Source organism: Stylophora pistillata, chromosome 2 (assembly GCF_964205215.1).
Source record: "Stylophora pistillata chromosome 2, jaStyPist1.2, whole genome shotgun sequence".
Classification (NCBI taxonomy): domain Eukaryota; kingdom Metazoa; phylum Cnidaria; class Anthozoa; order Scleractinia; family Pocilloporidae; genus Stylophora; species Stylophora pistillata.
Genome location: NC_142520.1, coordinates 32,816,508 through 32,829,205, shown reverse-complemented (window position 1 = coordinate 32,829,205; position 12,698 = coordinate 32,816,508). Strand labels below are relative to the sequence as shown.

At 47.2% G+C, this 12,698-nt stretch overlaps 2 non-coding genes across 2 annotated transcripts; one reads left to right on the top strand and one right to left on the bottom strand.

Moving 5' to 3' along the window:
* Window positions 1-6,352: 6,352 nt before the first annotated feature.
* On the top strand, window positions 6,353-6,516 carry LOC148738430 (U1 spliceosomal RNA). The gene has a single exon (XR_015997939.1). It is a non-coding gene; the product is annotated as a U1 spliceosomal RNA (small nuclear RNA).
* Window positions 6,517-7,482: 966 nt separating this feature from the next.
* LOC148738429 (5S ribosomal RNA) lies at window positions 7,483-7,601 on the bottom strand. The gene has a single exon (XR_015997468.1). It is a non-coding gene; the product is annotated as a 5S ribosomal RNA (ribosomal RNA).
* Window positions 7,602-12,698: the final 5,097 nt, after the last annotated feature.

Genomic DNA, 12,698 nt, shown 5'->3' with positions numbered 1-12,698 from the left:
TAGCATTCAAGCAGCAGAGCCTAAGATGATTTTTGACGTTAGGAGATTGTTCTGAAATAGTTGGAATATTAATGCTGGTACGGACTTCAGATCTTTTGTGATTATTTTTCACTGCGTGATGGTTACCATGGCGACGTCGCGTACGTTGAGAGATACGAACTGAAATAGATTTCCTATTCTCCGGGCCAGGCAATGGATGAACATCACCGCTAAGCAAGACTGATAATTCCAAAAAATTAAAAGTTGACGAACTATTGGAATAATAAGAGATTTTACTCTTGAACCATTTTTTCTTGAATTTATATAATGGTACAGAGCAGCGATTGTCTAATGAGACAAAGGAAGCACGAATAGTACGAGGTTGAATTGAATTGCTTCGCACTTCACAAGGCACAGTGTCGCAAAGAAGTGTTGATGAATGCAGAATTCCACCAGGCTTGTAGTAACCATTGTTTGAAATACAAAGAGTGAATGTAGAAAACCATTGCACAATCCAAGGTCGAAAACCAAAAGATCCTTTTTGCAGACGAACCATTCCAAATTCCAAAGCCAAAAATTGACATGCTGGAGAGCATGATGTTAGATACTCATTTCTTGAACTATTTCTGTGAGGAGGACTTGGGGAAAGGCTTGAAAGGAGCAGAATCGCACAGATCAAAAACAGCATGTCCACGACTAATTATACAAAAAATTGTATTTTTTCTGGTGATCATTCTGGTGATCATTCTGGTGATCATTCTGGTCAGGATAATCGTAAGTATTTTGCTATTTCTCATTTCTGCACTTGTGAGTACCTGCCGGGAGGGAAAGCTTTGCAGCTCCTTTTTCTTTTTCGTGTTTGGTCACCCATCCAATTTTTTTCTTTTTTGGTTGGGTCCGAACTTGCTGGGTTGGCCGTTTGGGGCTTTCTGGGCTTTGCCCTTTTGCTCCTTTTTTCTTTTCCATGGCTCCACCACTGGAAAAAACCATTGATATTCGGTGCAATGGCTTCCCGAATGGAACTTTGCAATCTGATGTGGTGAAATATATCAATGCTTACTTTCTAGTAGAGTCTCAACATAAGGTCCTCTCTATTCAAGAGTGTCCTGGCCGTATTGCTAGGGTCACCTTTACTGAAAGTGTAGCAAATTGTTTTTTGAAGATCTGGGTTCTGTGGTACTTAACGGGGTCGAGTGCCGAGTATTGTCGCCTCCCCCCCCACCTCCTCAGTATAGTACCATTGTAGTATCTTGGTACCCTTTTGAGTGGTCAAACGACACTGTAGCAACAGCGCTGTCAGGTTATGGAATTGTAAAATCTGTCAGACACCAGGTTTGGCCTGGCTTGCCTGATGTGTCAACAGGTTCAAGAGATGTGAGAATGGTTCGTACTAAGGAAATCCCCCGTTTTGTATCTATTAATGGGGTTCGGTGCAAAATTTGGTACTGTGGTCAACCCCTCCGCTGCGACATTTGTCGAGCGATCGGGCAGAAGTCTTCTGCATGCCCTGATAGGGGCAAGTGTCTACGGTGTCATAAGGAAGGACATTTTGCTCGTGATTGTGACAAGGCCTGGAATCAGATCCCAGCTCCTGCCGCTCCTAATGTTGAGGCTATGGGTAACGACTTTGAGGATATCTCTGACACTGCCATGGCAAACCCTGCCTCGTTAGCGGAGACCACTGAGGAAGTTATTCCCGCCCCCGTCACGCGGGAGGATGCCAACATTGCTGACCCCACCCCCCCTGACCCTGAACACACTGATATGGAATGTAGTGAAGTCCCGGTCCCGGATGCCACTGATGAGATCGAAGAACCTATCCTCAATTCTCAAGGTCTCTTAAATGAAGTTGAGATTAACTCACCTGCTGTTGTTGTGTCTGGTCAGGGTGCTGGCTTACCCCCCAGTGACCCAGACCCCTCGGAGTCCATAAAATTGTACGATAGTCATTTCAGTGATTTGGATGAGGCCAGCAGTGTCACATCGTCAGTTGCACAGGGTATTGTGAGTAATGCTGATACCCTTAATAATACAAATAGTGAAATAGTTAATACAAATAGTGAAATAGTTAATACAAATAGTAAAATAGTTAATACAAATAGTGAACTGGTTAATAATAATGCTGGCGCTGGCAATAGTGAACTTAATCTAGATAATGGGAATACCATTAATGTACAAAATACAAACGCACCTAATGCAAATAGTGTAAACACTACTTTAATTAATGTAGACGATTCCCATGACTGGGAATCCATAGTTAATTCTCAGGATATCGATATGTCACCGGCCTCTGGTCAACGCAAAAGGCCTTCCACCTCTTCGACCCCTCAACGCCGTTCAGCTAAGAGGACCCCAAGCACTCCTCTCGTGCCCATGGGCCCCTCGGCTGTCGCTAGGGTTAATGCAATCCGTAATGCCAAGAAAAAGTAGTGATGGCTCTTTCATACATTGTGATGGCTCTTTCCATCCTTACTTTAAATGTTAACGGTATCCGAGACCAGTCTAAAAGGATTGGCCTCGTGCAGTGGTTGCGATCTCTCCTGGTGAAGGCTGATGTTGTCTGCCTTCAAGAAACGCACTGTGTTACTCCGGCTGAGTGTTCGTTGTGGTTCTCTTCCTTTGGCTTCTCTTCTGTGCTAGCTCCTGGCTCTGTCCATTCTTGTGGTTGCGTTATTCTTTATCGTCCTTGTATCTCCCTTCTTAATTCTTGGTCTGCTGATGGGTGCTTTTTGCAATGTGAATTCTCTTTTCACAATAAGGTCTTTAGGGTCGTTTGTGTCTATGCCCCCAATCGCAACCCTGCACGGGATCAATTCCTCGATGGTTTACATTCAAAGATTGACCCTTCAACACCAACGGTCCTTGCTGGTGACTTTAACGCCGTTTTTGACCGGGCTTGAGATCGGCGTGGTCCAGACCCCGCCTCCCTTCCTAGAGACAGTTCCTCTTCTCTTGGCCATCTTTTCGATGCATGTTGTGTCACCGCCATATGGTGGTACCTTCACCCCTCCTCTCCGGGGTTCACCTCGACTAGGTGGGACGGCAGTTTGGCGTCGCGTATTGACCTGTTTGGGGTCCCGTTCGCGTGGCTCCCATCAGTGTCCTCTCTTTCTGTGTATGTCTGTCCTTTCTCGGACCATCGTGGCTTGTATCTCTCTGTGTCTGTTCCCGACGTCGCTCCACCTGGCCCTGGTTACTGGAAATTGAACACATCAATTCTGGAAGACCAAGACTATTCCCAACTTGTTCGTGAAGAATGGTCCACTTGGCGTCTTGCCATCCCCCGCTTTCCCTCTCTCGCTAAATGGTGTGATAAAGGGAAAAACCTGATCAACGGCCTCGCCATTCGTTTTTGTGCGAGCAAAGCCCGTAAAACTCTGCATGCAGAGACGCCTTGGTACGCCTTGTCCAACATCTTCAGGAGAGAGTCGATTTGGGTGTCACTTCTTGTGTGGACCCTCTGCGGTCGGCTCTTTCTGAGCTCGCTCGTTTTGACTCCCATGCTGCGAGGGGGGCTCAGGTACGAGCGAGAGTTAAATTGGTTGAGGAGGGTGAGTCCTCCTCGCAGTATTTCCTCCGTCTAGAGAAGAAACGTTCCTCTGACCGTCGTATCTCTGCGCTGAGAGAGCCTGATGGCTCAATTGTCTCTTCTCCTGCTGCTCTCTGTGCCTCTCTTGCTTCTTTCTATTCTGGTCTTTATACTGCCTCTCCTACGGACTCCCATGTCCAATCTTCCCTCCTCAGTAATTTGTCCTCGTTTCTCCCTCAGGATCAGTCCAACCGTTGTGAAGGCCCCCTCACACCCTCTGAGGTCCTTGACGCTCTCAAGGGTATGGCGCGCAACAAAGCGCCAGGTTCTGATGGGCTCCCCATGGAATTCTATCTTCGTTTCTGGGACGTGCTTGGTGCTGATCTTGTGGCTGTTCTAAATGACTGTTCTTCCTCTGGCTCTCTCTCCCTCTCTCAGCGCAGAGGTGTTATTACTCTCTCATTTAAGAAGGGGGATCGTCTTGATCCCAAGAACTGGCGGCCCATATCCCTCTTAAACGTTGACTATAAATTAGCATTGCGAACCATAGCCACGCGTCTTCTCCACGTAATACACCTCATCGTCAACCGTGACCAAACGTGCGGAGTCCCCGGTCGCTTTATTGGTGAGAATGTCGCCTTACTGAGAGATGTTGTCTGCTATGCTGAGTCCTCTGGCACCCCTGTCGCGATCCTATCCTTAGATCAAGAAAAGGCTTTCGACCGGGTGGATTGGGGCTTCATTCGGTCCACTCTGGTCACCATGGGTTTTGGTCCATCTTTTGTTGCGTGGATCGACCTATTTTATAGCCGCGTGCAGAGTGCCGTTAATGTCAATGGACACCTGACCCCTTTCTTTTGTCTTTCTCGCGGTGTCCGGCAGGGGTGTCCCTTATCCCCACTCTTTTATGTTCTAGTTTCGGAGGTCCTCGCTTGCAGCATTCGCGCTGACTCTCGTATAAAGGGTCTGTCCCTCCCGGGTTGTCCTCCACTGTCCCCTATCTCTCAGTACGCTGACGACACGTCTCTCATTCTTACTTCCGATGAAGGCATCTCGGCTGCTTTGGACACATATAGGCTATACGAATTGGCTTCTGGATCGACAATAAACCTATCCAAGTCCAAGGGTCTCTGGTTGGGTGGATGGAAGGGTCGCACAGACCCCCCCGTGCCTTTTGACTGGTCTCCTGTTAAGCTTAAGGTGCTGGGGGTGTTTATTGGCCCCGGTAACCTCGAGGAAGACAACTGGCGTCCTCGCATTAATGCGGTGGACCATGTTCTCAAGTCTTGGCGTTCTCGTGTTCTGTCTTTCCGCGGCAAGGCCCTCGTGATCAATGCTCTTGCCCTCTCCAGAGTTTGCTATGTGGCCTCTCTCGTCCACATGCCGTCCTGGGTGGAGGTAGAGCTTTCTCGTTTGGTTTTTTCATTCTTCTGGTCTGGTAACCGGGAGCTTGTCTCTCGCTCTGTTGTTGTTCAATCCCCCCTCTTTGGAGGTTTCTCGGTGGTGGATGTTCGGTCCAAAGTGAGGGCTCTCCTGGCTCAGTGGGTGAGGAGATTTGTCTCCTCCCCATCCAGTTGGGTTGCTCTGATGTCTTTTTGTTTTAATTCTCTGCTTGGTGCTTCTCCTCTGGTTGTCTTTTCCCGTCCTTTTAGTTTGGACTTTAGGGTCTTGCCGCCCATCTATCAAGCTGTGGCGTTGGCGTGGCGTAAGCTCGACGGGGCTTTCGCCGCGTCTAAAAACTCTTGTATATGGTTCCTCGTGTCCTCTTATTTGTACTCCCGTCGCTTCTATGTCTGCCAAGTCTTGTTACTTGCACCTCCTCTCTGAGAACATGGTCCAGCATCATTGTGTGTTGAAATGCGAACTCATCTACCCCAATATCGATTGGCCTGCCACGTGGCACACCTTATCTTTTTTCCATCTTGATCACCGTGTTATTGATCTTAACTGGAAGACTGCGCACGGCGTCCTGTACACCGCCCGGCGTCTCTCCTCTTTTGGTCTGTCTGTTCCTCTTTCGTGCTTCTGCGGGCCCCGGGTTGAGTCACTCGAGCATTTGTTCTTTTACTGTCCACTTGCTCAGAGTGTCCTCGCCTGGGTGCAGTCTTTGCTGTTTTGTTTCTCTCCTATGTCTCCTGTCATCACTCTCCGTCATGTCCTCTTTGGCTTTAACTGTTGTGACCTTGTTTCTGTCCCGCATGTTTTTGTCTACCTTCTCAATGTCTCTAAGTTTTGTATCTAGCAATGTAGAAATGACTTCCGGTTTCGAGATACTCGTCCTGGCGCTGTGGTGGTGATTGCCTCCATCAAGGCCCGCCTGAAGTTTCACCTACCGATCTCTTTCAGGCAGTCCAAGTCTAGCAGGCGTCGTCGCACCTTCTATCGGCAGTGGTGTGCCCGTGGTGTCATTGCATCTATACATGGTGACTCCCTCCAGTTTACTTTCTACTTGTTTTGGTTTTTGGTGTGCCTCCCCTTGGCTGGCTAGAGGCTATGATTATTGTTTTGTTTTTTCAGGTGCCTCCCCTTGTCTGGCTTGGGGCTATGATTATCGTTTTGGTTTTTTCAGTGCCTCCCCTTGGCTGGTTAGGGGCTATTATTATCGTTCTGGTTCTGGTCTGCTATTATTATTGTGAGTGCGTTTTTTCATTGAGCAAGTGTGTAATTTTTAGGTGAGGTGGGGTTCGATTCCCCAGCGAGTTTGGCGTCTGGTGACCCTCGTTTCTGGTGGACCCCAACCCTAAGGCATTGCACGCCAGCCATGGGTCGGGCTTAAACATGTAGGTCGGCATGCACTGCACTTCCCTTCATCAGGGGCCCGGCCGTCCACCTTAAACATAAAAAAAACTTACCTGACGCGGGAGGTACTGTGATCAAGGAGGCAGTCCTCTCAAGGCGAGGCCCTTTCATTGCACTTGGACTGGGTTGACCCTTGCGATTACCCCAAATGTGGGTAACTCAAGCGTATAATTTCTGGTAGTGGGGACCTGCGTTCGCGCTCGTCCCCGAAAAGCTGATGTAAAATATCTTGCCCTTAACCCCTGACTGACTAATGAATTGATCTTGATTTTGGAGTTGACCGTTAAACAGGGTGAACTGGAGTGAAGAGAGAAGAAGAGCAGCAAGGGAAAAAGAAAGCAAAAAGCCATGGAAAGAGAGACAGACAGACAGACAGAAGTGGCCTGCGTGTTGGCAGAGATTTGGAGGAATAGAAGTGATTGTAAATGAAGGTGAGCTTTTGTGAGGATGTGAGTAGAGCTGTTCTAGATAGATGTGTGTGCTTTCTGCATTTTGTTCGTTTGTTTGCGAAAGAAAAGGAAAGGAAACCAAGCGGAGAAGTGACTGACTGACTGACTAACCGACGGATGGACCAAGCAAAGAACGATCGATACATGGGCAACAAAAGCATTTGTTTTAGAAACGTGAGTACATTGTGAACCCTACCTGTGGCAGGCGAGGTTTTGTTGTCATGTATTTCTTATTGCAAGTGAGCGAGCGAGAGGAGGGGACGTTCGTTCCAGCGAGCAAGCAAACAAATAGGCAGGAGAGTAAGTAAAAATGTGGAACCTTTTGCAGCTTCGCTTTGTTTCAGTCAGTTTGAATCCATCCGCCTCTATTAATCGTGGGAATGTTTTGACATGTCTTGAGGCCTTGAAAGTGCTGTAAAAGTGTGCGTGTTTTCCTATTCGTGATTTGTGGAAGCGTGCGAATGATTTGATGTGAGGTACAAATGTGGAATTTGTCACAACAATGTGTTGAGATCTCGAGCGCGCGCCCTCCCTCCTTCGTTTCCTCGCTCTCTTGCATTCGGAAATGATTTTGGCCACAAGCTCGGCAAGTTGTGGCAAAATCATTTCTCTCCTCCCTGTTATGTTAGTTTTACTTTTACTCCTCACTTGTGTACGGGACGCCGTGAGTATCGCAAGCGGTTTACCTGGATAAAACGTTGAGAGAGTAAGCAAAGGAAAAAATGAAGCCTACAACACGAAGTATTCCCACGCGGTCACCCATCCAAGTACTAACCCAACCCGACAGGGCTTAACTTCGGCGATCGGACGAGAACCGGTGCTTTCCCTGTGGTATGGTCATAGACAAGGGAAAACAGCTGAAATTTGGCTGGTTATCGGTTATGTTTCATCTGTACTAGCCCTTATGTCGTTACTCTAAGACTAACCCAACATCGTTACCCTAACCCTAACCCCAAAATCGTTACCCTAACCCTAAATTTGGTAGCCTAGACCCTTAACCAAACGTCATCTCCTAGAGCCTGCGCACACCTTGAGAAGCGTCCATTTGAGGAAATATATCTCGATGGGGGAGGGGTGGGGGGTATAGAGATAAATCAAGTTTGGTAAATATTCTAAAGAACACCATCTTGTTAATTAGGTGTATGTGGCTGGCGTCTTAAAGTTACAATCAGAAGATTACCAACCGATGAGCCACTGGGTCCGTTTTTGGGACTCGCAAGGGCTTCTGGGGGCTACCTGCTACTATCCACCATATACTGTGGGAAGGATCCCTCTACCACCCCCTTGATTGAGGGTATTGGTGGGTATCGCTTCTCGGCCTTTTGGCTAAGATCAAGTGCTAAACTTTGATTGGTCAAAGAGTCATATTAGCCCCAGTTCGCCACCGACTCTGGACGCGCGTATCTGGTAAGTGGAATATATAAATTCTCAACACGATGATAACCGCTGTAGTTGATGATGTAGAGAAAGGAGATTACGGGGCGCCCGAGGCCCCGCTTTTTACGCCTGATGACAATGTGAACCTTCCGAATTCTGAACAAACTTCGCCTCCAAGCTATGCTGCCGCCGCTAACCCAGCACCGAACACTGCACAAGCCCAGATACCCGGATTCTCCGTGAACCGTGCTGACTACAAATTACCTAGCCGACCTTGCACTGCCTTCCTCAACCCTCGTGTTCGCCTAACACACTCCGAGTTCTGCGAATCCCTCCATGACGCCGCTGGAGATCCACAAGCCATCTCCTGCATTCAACGCCAATCGAACAGCGAAATCGTTCTCACATTTCGTAATGCCCAACAACGCGAGGCTTTCCTCCAGAAAAACGTGCTCCAAATCAATGGCCAACCCTTCGCGATCCAAGATGTCGATCGCCCGCTCACGTACGTTCAGATTTTTGATGCGCCCTACGAATTGCCCGACTCCACAATTATCAACCGACTACAGAAATTTTGCGATGTAATTCATCACCGCCGTGGATATTTTCGCGAGGAACAGTTTCGCCACATTCAAGACGGCACACGACACTATCGTGTTCGCATTAATCAACCCATCCCAAACTTCATACGCTTCGGAAAAATTGTGATAAATATCCGCTACCCTAGCCAACCGCGCACGTGTCCCCATTGCAACCTTCGCGGACATCTGGCCAACGCGTGCACAAACCTGAAATGTTTCAACTGCGAACAAGTTGGCCATCAAGCCGCGACCTGCACTGAAGCTATTACATGCAATTTATGTAAATCGACTGAACACAAAGCCAAACACTGTCCCTTTTCGTGGTCGCGGAGTACACTTGAGACAACTTCTGCCCACGCCGAAGATAACTCCACGCCGCCCACAGAAAATTCTACTGAACCCACCCAAGATACGCCGATTGTTTCGAATGAAGATCAAGCTATGGCTCAAGAAATTTCTCCCGCTGCAACCCAACACTCTGCCTTCATTTGCCATTTCTTCTGAGATCGCCCTGAGCATGCCCCTCGAAGATGCCCAAGATATTCACACTCCGGAATTTCCCGAGGACGATCAAACCCTGTACACTGACGAGTCTTCAAGCGAGGAATTATTCAGCGAATCCCCCCACATTCCCAATTCTGGCCGCCTTCCTGCTAAAATTGCCGACACATGTATTCCAAGCAGAAAACCTACACAACCCACTCTGGTTTCTGGAATAAAGAATACAAAAACCCACCCCCTGGATAATTCAGACGAACTGCGATCGAAAAGATCGCGTAAGCACCGAAAGTCTAGGGATCGTAAGTAATTTATTTGTTAAATGTAATTTCATTTTGCCTGTAGTCTGTGCTTTTTCCTTTTGACACTTTAAATTCAAAGTCAATTGCTGCACTTTAAATGTTCGTGACATGGGCGACCCTGCCAAAAGGTCTGCTCTTTTTTTTTTGAACACCAACATTATTTTTCTGCAAGAAACCCTTGCCGCTAAGGCTGAGGCTATTGCAAAATTTCGTGAGAAATGGCCTGGCGACAGCTTTTGGTCCCCAGCTTTGGGCAAACAAGGCGGGGGGGCTATTTCACTGTCCAAAAATTTTCAATCTTCTGTGAGTCAATGGAAAAAGGACACTTCTGGCCGAATTCTTAGTATTCTTTTACGCTTGGGCGAACAACGCATAATTGTCTTAATGTTTGTGCCCCCACAAACCCACGAGAGAGGAAAGACTTTTTCAATTCACTGCACGAATACATGTTTCCCCATTCAATTAAAGTTACCGGGGGCGATTTTAATAGTTTTGAAAGCGAACTTGATAAATTCGACGGAAATGTCAACACTTCCACCGACCTGAAAGAATTTCGAACACGATTTCAATTAGTTGATGTCTGGCGGCGCACCCACCGCCGCGCTAAACAATGTACGTGGTTTAACGCCTCTAAGACTATCGGTAGCCGTTTAGATAAATTTTTCATTACCCAAGCTCTAGTTCCCTAAGCGACAAAATGCGAAATTCTCCCTTGCGTTTTCTCCGACCACGATTCCGTGAGTTTACACCTTGATCTACAAAATATTCCGACCCATGGCCCTGGCATTTGGCGATTTAATTCTTCTCTCCTCGATGACGAAACCTATTGTTCTCATGTAACAGATATTCTCGACCGCCATATTCTTCTGCGGGAAACATTTTCCTCTCTCCATGAGTGGTGGCATTCACTTAAAGATATTGTAAAAATAGCCACGCAGGTATATTGCAAGTCGAAAACTCGGTCTATGAATTACCATTTAGTCAGTCTCACAAACCGCCTTATTCACGCCAAACAATCCTTAATTGAAGGCAACACTTCAGCACCGCAGCTAATTGATCAGCTAGAAAGCAAAATTCAACACCTTCATCACACTCGCCATGAAGGAGTTAAAACCCGTAGTCGCGCTCAATGGATTGAAGAGGGAGAAAAGCCCACACATTTCTTTTTTTAATTGGAAACTGCCCGCGCCCAAAAAAATTGCATCTCTTCGCTTTTTGATTCCAATGACACCGAGGTTTCCCAACAGCATGATCTCGAACGTGTCCACCACGAATTTTACCGACGCCTATATTCAAAGTCTGCGGTCGATGATGTCACCCGACAAGCCTTTTTAGCTCACGTACAGACCTCATTCTCTAGTGATGAACAAAACACATGCGACGCACCCCTGACCTTAACGGAAATAACACAAGCTAGCATAGGCCTTTCAAAAGGTAAAACCCCCGGCTCTGATGGCCTGCCAATCGAATTTTATCGCCATTTCTGGCCTCTTCTAAGCCCGCACTTACTCGATGTTTATAACTATAGCTTACAATGCCGTTTTTTTAGCGATTCCATGACTGGAAGCGTGACCCGACTCTTTTTCAAAAAAAGGCGACAGGAAAGATTTAAAAAATTAGAGACCCATTTCTCTCCTTAACGCGGATTATAAAATTTGTTCTAAAGCGCTGGCGAATAGAGTTGCTAAAGTTCTCCCCTCCATTCTCAATATTGATCAAACGTGCTCCGTTCCCGGCCGAACCATTTGTAACAATTTATCTCTCCTCCGCGATGTTCTCGACTATGTATCAATCACACAAGAGACCGGCATTCTCTTAAACCTTGACCAGGAAAAGCTTTTCACAGAACTGACCGCGCTTTTCTCTCAAACGCATTAGCCACGTTCGGTTTCGGCCCGATTTTTCAAAAATGGGTCTCGACCCTATATACTGGAGCGCAAATGAAAATTTTAGTAAACGGACATCTAACAGAGAAAGTTTTCCTATATAGAGGTGTGCGACAGGGCGACCCCCTGTCTCCCCTCTTATACGTGATCTGTGCTGAAGTGTTAGCCTGTAATATCCGTGATCATCCGCTTATTACCGCCTTTTTACTCCCCGGAGCAAAAGGCGCTCATTTTAAGATTAGTCAATACGCGGTTGATTCCACTTGTTACGTTAAAGATCTTAGCTCACTCCAACAGCTGTTACACCTGCTTTCACGCTATGAACTGGCCACCGGAGCCAAACTTAACTTTCAAAAAAGAGAAGCTGTGTGGCTGGGGGCATGGCGGTCTAGGCCCGACATCCCCTCAGGCCTCACCTGGGTTAATAAAATGAAGATCCTTGGGGTGTGGTTTAGCAATGGTTCTGTCTCGGTTGAGTCAGACAATTGGCAGCCTCGACTAAACAAATTAGAAAATAACTTGAATTTATGGAAATCACGCTCCCTCTCCCAAGTTGGGAGATCTTTGATTGTGAACACTCTCGGTGCAAGCAAATTTTGGTTTTTAGCCAAGATTCTCCCCATCCCCCCATGGGTCGCAACGTCATTTAAGCGATTGGTTTACCAGTTCATCTGGGGCACAAAATTGAACCAGTTAGCCGCAAAACCCTCTCCGCCCCCATCAAAGCCGGCGGTTTAGGGACTATTGATTTTGACACGAAAGGCAGAGCCCTCAAACTCTCCCTCATCGCATTAGGTATTGAACATCCACACACCAAGGTTTTTTACACCTTAAAATATTTTATCGGTACTCAATTATCCAAATTAGTGGGGCGTTGGTCTCACCTCCGGGAGAACTCTAGTCCCTGAGCGTTAGTACCCACCCCCTTTTATAATTTAGTTTAGAATGACTTAGTATCCCTTAGTAAGCGTATCACAGATCTCAATAAGGTTTTCTTTACCTCCAAGTCTCTGTACTCCACGCTTTTGAGTGAAACAGTGGCCTCCCCTCCCCTCCACCCCATGTGGCGGGCCTTCACAGGCCCTACCCTCGACATCGACAAACACTGGCCGCAAATTCGAGATGATTTTACTGAAAATTATAAAAATGACATCGCATGGTTGATTGCCGTTAAAGGCATTAAAGTTCGTGACTCCCTCCGCTCCCGGGGCTACATTGCCTCTGACGTATGTGAATTCTATAAACGAAAAGAAACGATCGCACACTGTTTCATCAATTGCAAGAGGGCCAAGCGAGTG